General features: G+C 46.9%; 1 protein-coding gene and 1 pseudogene across 3 annotated transcripts in view; one reads left to right on the top strand and one right to left on the bottom strand.

Annotated features, from left to right (window-relative positions):
* Positions 1–12,227, top strand: part of gpr63 (G protein-coupled receptor 63) — a 202,762-nt gene that overhangs the window by 117,136 nt on the left and 73,399 nt on the right. The gene's annotated exons all lie outside the window — the stretch shown is intronic.
* LOC140411718 (serine/arginine-rich splicing factor 5 pseudogene) lies at positions 8,760–9,510 on the bottom strand (annotated as a pseudogene).

Raw genomic sequence — 12,227 nt, 5'->3', positions numbered from 1 at the left:
TGTCCTAGATTAATCATAGATTATCATTGAATTTACAGTGCAGAGGGAGGCCATTCGGCCCTTTGAGTCTGCACCAGCTCTTGGAAAGAGCACCCTACCCAAACTCAACACCTCCACCCATCACCAAGGGCAATTTGGACATTAAGGGCAATTTATCATTGGCCAATTCACCTAACCCGCACATCTTTGGACTGTGGGAGGAAACCGGAGCACCCGGAGGAAACCCACGCAGATACGGGGAGAACGTGCAAACTCCGCACAGACAATGACCCAAGCCGGAATCGAACCTGGGACCATGGAGCTGTGAAGTAATTGTGCTATCCACAATGCTACCGTGCTGCCCTTAAGAACAAATAAATCTACACTATATCATTTAACCGTAATCCATGTACCTATCCAATAGCTGCTTGAAGGTCCCTAATGTTTCCGACTCAACTATTTCCACAGGCAGTGCATTCCATGCCCCCACTACTCTCTGGGTAAAGAACCTACCTCTGATATCCCTCCTATATCTTCCACCTTTCACCTTAAATTTATGTCCCCTTGTAATGGTGTGTTCCACCCGGGGAAAAAGTCTCTGACTGTCTACTCTATCTATTCCCCTGATCATCTTATAAACCTCTATCAAGTCGCCCCTCATCCTTCTCCGCTCTAATGAGAAAAGGCCTAGCACCCTCAACCTTTCCTCGTAAGACCTACTCTCCATTCCAGGCAACATCCTGGTAAATCTTCTTTGCACCTTTTCCAGAGCTTCCACATCCTTCCTAAAATGAGGCGACCAGAACTGTACACAGTACTCCAAATGTGGCCTTACCAAAGTTTTGTACAGCTGCATCATCACCTCACGGCTCTTAAATTCAATCCCTCTGTTAATGAACGCGAGCACACCATAGGCCTTCTTCACAGCTCTATCCGCTTGAGTGGCAACTTTCAAAGATGTATGAACATAGACCCCAAGATCTCTCTGCTCCTCCACATTGCCAAGAACTCTACCGTTAACCCTGTATTCCGCATTCATATTTGTCCCTCCAAAATGGACAACCTCACACTTTTCAGGGTTAAACTCCATCTGCCACTTCTCAGCCCAGCTCTGCATCCTATCTATGTCTCTTTGCAGCCGACAACAGCCCTCCTTACTATCCACAACTCCACCAATCTTCGTATCGTCTGCAAATTTACTGACCCACCCTTCAACTCCCTCATCCAAGTCATTAATGAAAATCACAAACAGCAGAGGACCCAGAACTGATCCCTGCGGTACACCACTGGTAACTGGGATCCAGGCTGAATATTTGCCATCCACCACCACTCTCTGACTTCTATCGGTTAGCCAGTTTGTTATCCAACTGGCCAAATTTCCCACTATCCCATGCCTCCTTACTTTGTGCAGAAGCCTACCATGGGGAACTTTATCAAATGCCTTACTAAAATCCATGTACGCTACATCCACTGCTTTACCTTCATCCACATGCTTGGTCACCTCCTCAAAGAATTCAATAAGATTTGTAAGGCAAGACCTAACCCTCACAAATCCGTGCTGACTATCCCTAATCAAGCAGTGTCTTTCCAGATGCTCAGAAATCCTATCCTTCAGTACCCTTTCCATTACTTTGCCTACCACCGAAGTAAGACTAACTGGCCTGTAATTCCCCGGGTTATCCCTAGTTCCTTTTTTGAACAGGGGCATGACATTCGCCACTCTCCAATCCCCTGGTACCACCCCTGTTGACAGTGAGGACGAAAAGATAATTGCCAACGGCTCTGCAATTTCATCTCTTGCTTCCCATAGAATCCTTGGATATATCCCGTCAGGCCCGGGGGACTTGTCTATCCTCAAGTTTTTCAAAATGCCCAACACATCTTCCTTCCTAACAAGTATTTCCTCGAGCTTACCAATCTGTTTCACACTGTCCTCTCCAACAATATCGCCCCTCTCATTTGTAAATACAGAAGAAAAGTACTCATTCAAGACCTCTCCTATCTCTTCAGACTCAATACACAATCTCCCGCTACTGTCCTTGATCGGACCTACCCTCGCTCTAGTCATTCTCATATTTCTCACATATGTGTAAAAGGCCTTGCTTTCCTTGATCCTACCCGCCAAAGATTATTCATGCCCTCTCTTAGCTCTCCTAATCCCTTTCTTCAGTTCCCTCCTGGCTATCTTGTATCCCTCTAATGCCCTGTCTGAACCTTGTTTCCTCAGCCTTACATAAGTCACCTTTTTCCTCTTAACAAGACATTCAACCTCTCTTGTCAACCATGGTTCCCTCACTCGACCATCTCTTCCCTGCCTGACAGGGACATACATATCAAGGACACGTAGCACCTGTTCCTTGAACAAGTTCCACATTTCACTTGTGTCCTTCCCTGCCAGCCTATGTTCCCAATTTATGCACCTCAATTCTTGTCTGACAACATCGTATTTACCCTTCCCCCAATTGCAAACCTTGCCCTGTTGCACGTACCTATCCCTCTCCATTACTAAAGTGAAAGTCACAGAATTGTGGTCACTATCTCCAAAATGCTCGCCCACTAACAAATCTATCACTTGCCCTGGTTCATTACCCAGTACTAAATCCAATATTGCCCCTCCTCTGGTCGGACAATCTACATACTGTGTTAGAAAAGCTTCCTGGACACACTGCACAAACACCACCCCATCCAAACTATTTGATCTAAAGAGTTTCCACTCAATATTTGGGAAGTTAAAGTCGCCCATGACTACTACCCTATGACTTCTGCACCTTTCCAAAATCTGTTTCCCAATCTGTTCCTCCACATCTCTGCTACTATTGGGGGGCCTATAGAAAACTCCTAACAAGGTGACTGCTCCTTTCCTATTTCTGACTTCAACCCATACTACCTCAATAGGGTGATACTCCTCGAACTGCCATTCTGCAGCTGTTATACTATCTCTAATTAATAATGCCACCCCCCCACCTCTTTTACCACCCTCCCTAATCTTATTGAAACATCTATAACCAGGGACCTCCAACAACCATTTCTGCCCCTCTTCTATCCAAGTTTCCGTGATGGCCACCACATCGTAGTCCCAAGTACTGATCCATGCCTTAAGTTCACCCACCTTATTCCTGATGCTTCTTGCGTTGAAGTATACACACTTCAACCCATCTCCATGCCTGCAAATACTCTCCTTTGTCAGTGTTCCCTTCCCCACTGCCTCATTACATGCTTTGGCGTCCTGAATATCGGAATAGTATCTAAGGTGGTGAAAGTCCGGGCCAAGCCAAGCTGGGGGCGAGCACTATTTGGAGTAGCGGACGAGCCGGGAGTGCAGGAGGCGAAAGAGACTGGCATTCTGGCCTTCTCATCCCTAGTAGCCCGGCAAAGGATCTTGTTAATGTGGAAAGAGGCGAAGCCCCACTGCATGGAGGCCTGGATAAATGATATGGCAGGGTTTATCAAGTTGGAGAGGATAAAGTTTGCCTTGAGAGGGTCTGCGCAGGGGTTCTACAGGCGGTGGCAACCGTTCCTAGACTATCTCGCGGAGCGTTAGATGAAGGTCGGACAGCAGCAGCAGCAACCCAGGGGGGGGGGAAGGAGGGGGGTGGGGTGGGGTGGGGTGGGGGGGTGGGGAAGGCGTGATATCTTTCTGGGGGGAAGGGGAAGGGTTTTTTTTCTGGGGGGCATTTGAGCAAGAAAATACATGAATGATCCGGAAAACTGATATGTACGGGAGGAATCCAACGTACAAAGTTCTGTATCATATCGACTTGCCATGTTTATGTCTTGCTTTGCGAGCTTTCCTTCTTTTGTGTTACGGGGGGGGGGGGAGTTGTTTGTATGGTTGAAAATTTTGTTTAAAAATTCTTAATAAACATATTTTTTAAAATAAAGAAGGTGGCCCAACACCACCTTGTCAGGGCAACTAGGGATGCCCAATAATTGCTGGCCTTGCGATAAAACCCATACCTTTAGAATATCTAAATATATATCTCACCATCTTTGAACCAATCTTTCCTGAGTTCATGGTGATTTTCTTGTGTTTTTTATTACTGGATGATACAGCCACCATCAGTGAGCTGTCAGCACGGTAGCGCAGTGGTTAGCACTGATGCTTCACAGTGCCGGGGACCCGAGTTCGATTCCTGGCTTGGGTCACTGTCTGTGTGGAGTTTGCACATTCTCCTTGGGTCTACATGGGTTTCCTCTGGGTGCTCCGGTTTCCTCCCACAGTCCAAAGATGTGCAGGTTGGGTGGATTTGCCATGCTAAATTGCCCTTGGTGTCCAAAAAAGGTTAGGTGGGATTACTCAGTTACGGGGTTAGGGTGGAGGTGTGGGCTTCAGTGAGGTGCTCTTTCCAAGGCCCGTTGCAGACTCGATGGGCTGAATGGCTTCCTTCTGCACTGCAAATTCTATGATTCTATGATTCAAGGAGTTAATTGGGGGGGGATGACTTTGGGAGGGGGGCTGCTGTGTGGGGGAGGCAGGGTGGGTGGCACGGGTGTGCATCTGATGCACTTAGGTGGCTCCAGTCGAGGTTCCCCTCCACCTTTGTCAACACCAACCCTTCAGCTAATGCTGCTGGGCTTCCTGCATGGTGCAGACCCACCCCCAAACCCCCATAGTGGGTAAAATACCATCCGGAGTGTGATTAGGTCATTGATGGGCATTAATTAACCGCCAGAATACCTCAATATGTGTAAGGGCAGGCGGGCTGTCCATTGCTTCTCCTACCTGCGTAAAATTTCAGATAAGTCAGGGGCGGGTGGACAGGTGGCGGGAAGACTACCCACTGGGTTTTACATGTCCCGTTCCGCTTTCAAACACACTAGCAGATGAATATGAAACCGAGGCACTCGTGATACAATTACAGGTTTTCTTTTTAAACATGCAGTTTGAGCTCTAAATCAAAAGATGAAGAATTATTAGTAGCATGTCTTCCAGTGATGATCAGATCAATCTTATCTGGTGAATCACTCAGAGTATTGAAATATTTTGGGTTTAAAATGATTTTGTTTCTATTTGCTGGTTGTGTAGAGTACCTATTTTGCTCGGAAATTATTTCATGTCTACTTCGAAAATGACTTTGGAACTTGAGCATAATTTCAATTCCTGGACAGCGAGTAGTGCTGAGTATTTTGACACACTTGAGTGTAGGAATTGATGGGATTTGTTACTGTGTATTCTGCTGCATCTAAACACTTGACTTTGTTTGTGTACCAGTACAATAAATATGCCTAGTGGTAATGGGTATCATTACAATAAATATGCCTAGTAGTAACACAAGAAATTTTGCCTAGTCTTAGTTAACCTTGAAGACAAATATGTTTATATTATGTGTAAAAAGAATAAAGAAGGATATTAATATTGGTGGGCAGCACGGTAGCACAAGTGGATAGCACTGTGGCTTCACAGTGCCAGGGTCCCAGGTGACAACAAAAAGTGAAAATCGCTTATTGACACAAGTAGGCTTCAAATGAAGTTACTTTGAAAAGCCCCTAGTCGCCACATTCTGGCGCCTGTTCGGGGAGGTTGGTACGGGAATTGCACCGTGCTGCTGGCCTGCCTTGGTCTGCTTTAAAAGCCAGCTCTTTAGCCCTGTGCTAAACCAGCCCCATTGGGATTCCCCGCTGGGTCACTGTCTGTGCAGAGTCTGCACGTTCTCCCCGTGTCTGCATGGGATTCCTCCAGGTGCTCCGGTTTCCTCCCACAGTCCAAAGACGTGCAGGTTAGGTGGATTGGCCATGCTAAATTGCCCTTATTGCCCAAAAAGGTTAGGCGGGGTTATTGGGTTACGGGGATAGGGTGGAAGTGAGGGCTTAAGTGGGTCGGTGCAGACTCGATGAGCCGAATGGCCTCCTTCTGCACTGTATGTTCTAATATGACAATGATAGTGAAGAAAATTAAGCTATCTTACATTGGATTGGATTTGTTTAATTGTCTTGTGTACCAAGGTGCAGTGAAAAGTATTTTTTAAAAATTCATTTATGTGATGTGGGCATTGCTGGTTAGCCCAGCATTTATTGCCCATCTCTAGCTGTCCTTCAGAAGGTGGTGATGAATTGACATCTTGAACCGCTGCAGTCCTTGAGGTGTAGGTGCACCCACTGCGTTGTTAGGGAGGAAATTCCAGGATGTTGCCCCTGTGACAGTGAAGGATCGGCGATATATTTCCAAGTTGGGGTGGTGAGTGACTTGGAGGGGAACCTCCAGGCGGTGTGGTTCCCAGGTATCTGCTGATCTTGTCCTACTAGATGGTAGTGATTGTGGGTTTGGAAGGTGCTGTTGGAGGAACCTTGGTGAGTTGCTGCTCTACACCTTGTAGATGGTGCACACGGCTGCCATTGTTCATCAGTGGTGGAGGGTTTGAATGTTTATAGAAGGGGGAGCAATCAAACAGGCTGCTTTGTCCTGGATGGTGTCGAGCTTCTTGAATGTTGTTGAAGCTGCACTTATCCAGGCAAGTGGAGAGTATTCCAATATATTCCTGACTTGTGCCTTATAGATGGTGGACAGGCGTTTGGAGGGTCAGGAGGTGAGTTACTCGTCATTGGATTCCTAGTCTTTGACCTGCCCTAGTAGCCACAATATTAAAGTAGTGAGTCCAGTTCAGTTTCTGATCAATGGTAACCCCCAGGATGTTGGTTGTGGGGGATTCAGTGATGGTAATGCCACCGAGGGAGGGGTTAGATCCCCTCTTGTAGGAGATGGTCATTGCTTGCCACTTGTGTGGAGCGAATGTAACTTGCGCTCTCCGTACTTTTCAAACAGATCATTCCATACATGAAAAAAAACCATAGGGCATTCATAAATACGCACAGGGGCTGGTTTAGCACAGTGGGCTAAACAGCTGGCTTGTAAGGCAGAATAAGGCCAGCAGCGCGGGTTGAATTCCCGTACCTGCCTCCCAAACAGGCGCCGGGATGTGGCAACTAGGGGCTTTTCACAGTAACTTTATTGAAGCCTACTTGTGACAAGCTATTATTATTATTATATTATTACAAAAACATAGGGTATACATAAATACACAATGTAAATACATAAACAGGCATACAGCAGTGAAATACTACGCAGTCGGGAAGATATGTGAAGAAGTCAGTTCAGTCCATAAGAAGGTCATTCAGGAGTCTGGTAACAGCAGGGAAGAAGCTGTTTTTGAATCTGTTAGTGCGTGTTCTCAGACTTTTGAAAGAAGTTGGAAGAGTGAATAAACTGGGTGCGAGGGGTCTTTGATTATGCTGCCTGCTTTCCCAAGGCAGCGGGAAGTATAGACCGAGTCAATGGATGGGACTGTATTCACGACTCTCTTTAATTTCTTACAGTCTTGGGCCAAGAAGTTGCCATACTAGGCTGTGATGCAGCCAGAAAGGATGCTTTCTATGGTCTATCCGTAAAGGTTGGTAAGAATCAATGTGGACATGCCACATTTCCTAAGTTTCCTGAGGACGTATAGTCGCTGTTGTGCTTTCTTGGTCGTAGTGTCGACCAACCAGGACAGATTGTTGGGGGTGTGCACACCTAGGAATTTGAAGCTGTCAACCATCGGCACCATTGATGCAGACAAGGGTGTGTACGATACTTTGCTTCCTAAAGTCAATGACTAGCTCCATAGTTTTGCTGACATTGAGGGAGAGATTGTTGTCGTTGCACCGCTCTATTAGGTTCTTTGTCTCCCCCCTGTTCTCTGACTGATCGTTGTTGGAGATCCTGACCCACTATGTTGTGTCATCAGCAAACTTGTAGATGGAGTTGGTGCCAAATTTTGCCACACAGCTGTCTGTATATAGGGAGTATAGTAGGGGGCTAAGTATGCAGCCTTGTGGGCCCGCTATTAAGGATTATCGTGGTGGAGGTGTTGTTGTTTAACCTTACTGACTGTGGTCTATGGGTCAGGAAGTTGAGAATCCAGTTGCAGAGGGAGGAGCCAAGACCTAGGTTTTGGAGGTTTGATAGGAGCTTGGCTGTGAATATGGTGTGGAAGGCGGAGCTGTATTCAATGAATAGGAATCTGACAAAGGAGTCCTCTTGTCGGGATGCTCTAGGGATGAGTGTAGGGCCAGGGAGATAGCATCTGATGTGGACCGGTTGTGGCATATGTGAATTGTAGTGGATCAAGGCATTCTGGTAGTGTGGAGGTGATGTGTCTCATGACCAACCTCTCGAAGCACTTCATTAGGTAGCACAGTGGTTAGCACAGTTGCTTCACAGCTCCAGGGTCCCAGGTTCGATTCCCGACTTGGGTCACTGTCTGTGCGGAGTCTGCACGTTCTCCCCGTGTGTGCGTGGGTTTCCTCCGGGTGCTCCGGTTTCCTCCCAAAGTCCAAAGATGTGCAGGTTAGGTGGATTGGCCATTCTAAATTGCCCTTCGTGTTCAAAAAGGTAACGGGGATAAAGGGGATAGGGTGGAGGTGCGGGGCTTAAGTGGGGTGCTCTTTCCAAGGGCCGGTGCAGACTTGATAGGCCGAATGGCCGCCTTCTGCACTGTAAATTCTATGATTTTTTTTTTTTTACTAACTATGTACAATCTTTATTTTGAAGGGGTACATAAGAGAAATGTAATTTCACCATTATATTTAATACCAAAAGTTTTTTAAAAATTGGACTCATTGCTAAAGAAACCACTTTAATCCAAGAAATAATTAAGCAATGCAACTCTGCATGTGACAAGTTAAATGAATAAAGCTCAGTAAATGCAAGTATTGCAGTTTTGACAAATTTAATATTTGCATTTCTTTCTAATTCATTCCTTTACATCTTTCACTCACTCAAGTAAAAGTCCATATTAACATGCTTAGTCTGTACTCTCACTAGATGGTGAACTTGTGCATCATCTTACATGATCCCCAGATGCCATAGAGGAATGGTCTCTCTGCTCCTTGGAAGGAACTCAGATAGGAATTTGCTGCGGCTCCTACTCCTGGAGCGACTATAGGACGTGCGCCCCCTGGAGCGAGATCTAGAAGAGCTTCGACTGCGAGAACGAGATCTGCTACGAGACCTGCGTTATTTACGTTCTTCAACCACCTTGATCTTTCTTCCATTCAGCTCTGTACCAGAGAGATTCTCAAGAGCATTCTTCATGTCACTGTGGGAGGCACATTCAACAAATCCTTTATTCATTTGGTGCCTGTGTGCATCCACAAAGGTAACTTCTCCAGCCTGTCCCATGAAATCTTTCAGATCCTGCCAGCCAACTCTGGAAGACAAGGCTTCAACAATTACTCTGTTTTCTGTACGAACTGGAGGCCCATTTCTTCCTCCACTGCATTGATAGCTCTGGCTAAAGCGACATTGATAATGTCCCCCTCGTTCTCCCCTATTGCGTGCTCTGGCATGCTCAACCGTCACTCTTTCATTGCACAACTCTTTTCCATTCAGTTCATAAACTGCATCCTCTGCATCGCTGTAATCTTCAAACTCCACAAATCCAAATCCATTCTTCAAATCAATTTCTTTAATTCGTCCGTATCCTCTGATAACTGCTTCACATTTTTTGCAGTGGCATAAGGGCTTAGTCTGTCAATGAATACTCAGGCACCCATCTTTGCTGGCCCAGAATGCAATCTCTCTCTGTCTCTATTCTCTCTGCCGCTGATGCCTCTATTCACTCCCCACCCCCCCTCAAAATCCTCTCAAAGTACTTCATAATGATTGATGTCAAGGCCACAAGACGGTAGTCGTGGAGGCACGTTGCCTGGTTCTTCATTGGCACCGGTGTATGATGGTGGTCTTCTTGAAGCAGGTGAGATCATCGGAACGGAGTAGGGAGAGGTTGAAGATGTTCGCGAACACATCCGCCAGCTTGTCCATGCAGGATCTGAGTGCATGACCAGGGACCCCGTCAGGACCTGTTGCTTTCCAAGGGTTCACTTTGAAGAAGGCTGTGACGGTGGGCATGGGTGTGTCCACGGCTTGATGGTCCCCAGCTTGAACCAAGCATAGAATGCACTGGTTTCTTTGGGAAAGGGTATGCTGCTGCAGGCGATTCAACTCGGCTTTGTAGCATGTTATGTTGTTTAAGCCTTGCCACAACCGATGAGAGTCCATGACATTAGTCTGTGACTCTAGCTTAGTCGGATATTGTCTCTCGGCATTCCTGATGACTTTGCGGATGTCATACCTGGATTTCTTTTATCGGTCAGGATCACCTGTCTTGAACGCCTCAGACATGGCCTTCAGTAGGGAGTCAATCTCCTGGTTAAACCATGGTTTCCGGTTGGTGAACACGAGTATTACCTTCTTTGGCACGCAGTCTTAACACTTGCTGATGAAGTCTGTGACAGTGGTGGCATACTCGTTTAGGTTCATTACTGAGTTCTTAAATGTGGATCAATCCACTGATACCAAGCAGTCACGTAGTTGCTCTTCTGTTGCCTTGGACCAGCACTGTACGACCTTCTTAACCGGATTTCTGGCTTAAGTTTCTGCTTGTATGCCGGGAGAAGGAACGCCGTCTTATTGTCCGATTTTCTGAAGTGTGGTCCGGGATGGATCGGTGGGTACCATTGATTTTTTTTGTAGCAGTGGTCCACGACGAACAAGGCCTCTGGTGTTCTGTTTCAATGTTATTTATAGCAGTGTACAATTCGTCAAGCGCCTTCTTCACTTCTGCCTGGGGTGGGATGTAAACCGCCATGTTAATGGCTGAAGTGAACTCCCATGGAAGGTAGTATTAGTGGCATTTCACAGTCAGGTATTCTAGGTTTGGGGAACAGTAGTTCACCAGAGTAGCCATGTCTGAACACCCAGGAGAAATTGATGAGGAGGAAAACCTATCCACCCTTCGCTTTGCCCGATGACGCTGTGCTGTCCATCCGGTGTATTTAGAAGTCTTCAGGTGGCACAAGTCCGGTGAGGCCGGGGTGAGCCATGTCTCTGTGAAACAGAGCACACAGCAGTCTCTTACTTCCCTATGAGAGGTAAGTCTAGCGTTAACCTCAGACAGCTTCTTTTCGATCGCTTGGACATTTGCCAGGAGTATGCTGGGGAGAGGAGACTTGAAACCGCATTGTGTTAGTTTCACCTACAGACCGCTGCATTTCCCTTGCTTCCTGGTTGGCGGCTGCTTCTGGCTGGTCCTGGGATCCAATGGGCGAAGTTGGACCTTGTGGAAGGTAAGCGGTTGCTCCTGGCGGGGGCCGGGGCGCTGGTTCTGATTTCAGGGTTGCCTCTGGCAGGGTCCAGGGCGCTGGTTGTGATTTTGGGGTTGCCTGGTGGGCATGTTTGCGATCCGGTCGGGCCCCAGCGATCCGCGAGTACAGGTCTACCTTTGGGTGTGTACGGGTCTTCGCTTTTTAGTCCGGGCTTGGGTCGCAGGCAGAGTCATCCTGGATCAGGTTGAGCTGGGTCGTTTCCAGCGTTGGTGGTCTGGTTGGGCACTCCTGGAATCGGGCCTTCACGTGAATTCTTCTTTCCTCCATCTGATGATACGTCGGGGCGCTGGGCTATAGTTTGCAACCCAATGTACCTTTGTAATTGGTGGGGTTGCCTGAAAGAAGTCATGGCATCAGATTGATAACATGGATAATAACTGCAGAACAATTTAGACCTGCATTGTCCCCAAACGTGCGAGTGCTATTTAATCGGGTGGCACAGTGGGTTAGCACTGCTGCCTCACAGTGCCGGGTTCAATTCTGGCCTTTGCTGACTGTCTGTGTTGGGTTTTCACATTCTCACTGTGTCTGCGTGGGTTTCCACTCACAGTCCAAAGAGATGCAGGTTAGGTGGATTGATAATGATCGATGTGTGGTTATGGGGATAAGTTGCGAGAGTGGGCCGAGATAGAGTGCTGTTTCGGAGGTTTGGTGCAGACTCGATGGGCCAAAAGTCCTCCTTCTGCAGTGTCCGCATTTTATGGTTTATTAAGAGAAAACTACCAAATTGATGAGCTTCAAGCATACATACCTGCAGAAGGGATTTTCTTTTCATCCTGGCCATCCTGAATTGCCCTTGAACTGAGTGGCTTGCTGGGCCATTTCCCAGGGCATTTAAGAGTCAACCACATTACTCTAGATCTGGAGTCACATGTAGGCCAGACCAGGTAGGGATGGCAGATTTCCTTCTCTAAACGACATTATTGAACCAGATGGGTTCTTTATGACAATCGGCAATGGTTTCATGGCCCTCATTAGACCCTTAATTCCACTATCTGCCATTGTGGGATTTGAACCCAGGTCCCCAGGGCATTATCCTAGGTCTCTGTATATTTAGAAATTATGTTTCCTATTTTTGAGCCCCGATTCAATTCTTGCAGAGTTCA

Source organism: Scyliorhinus torazame, chromosome 4, assembly GCF_047496885.1.
Source record: "Scyliorhinus torazame isolate Kashiwa2021f chromosome 4, sScyTor2.1, whole genome shotgun sequence".
Classification (NCBI taxonomy): domain Eukaryota; kingdom Metazoa; phylum Chordata; class Chondrichthyes; order Carcharhiniformes; family Scyliorhinidae; genus Scyliorhinus; species Scyliorhinus torazame.
The sequence above is the reverse complement of the archived record's forward strand: the minus strand, read 5'-3'. Positions and strand labels throughout refer to the sequence as shown.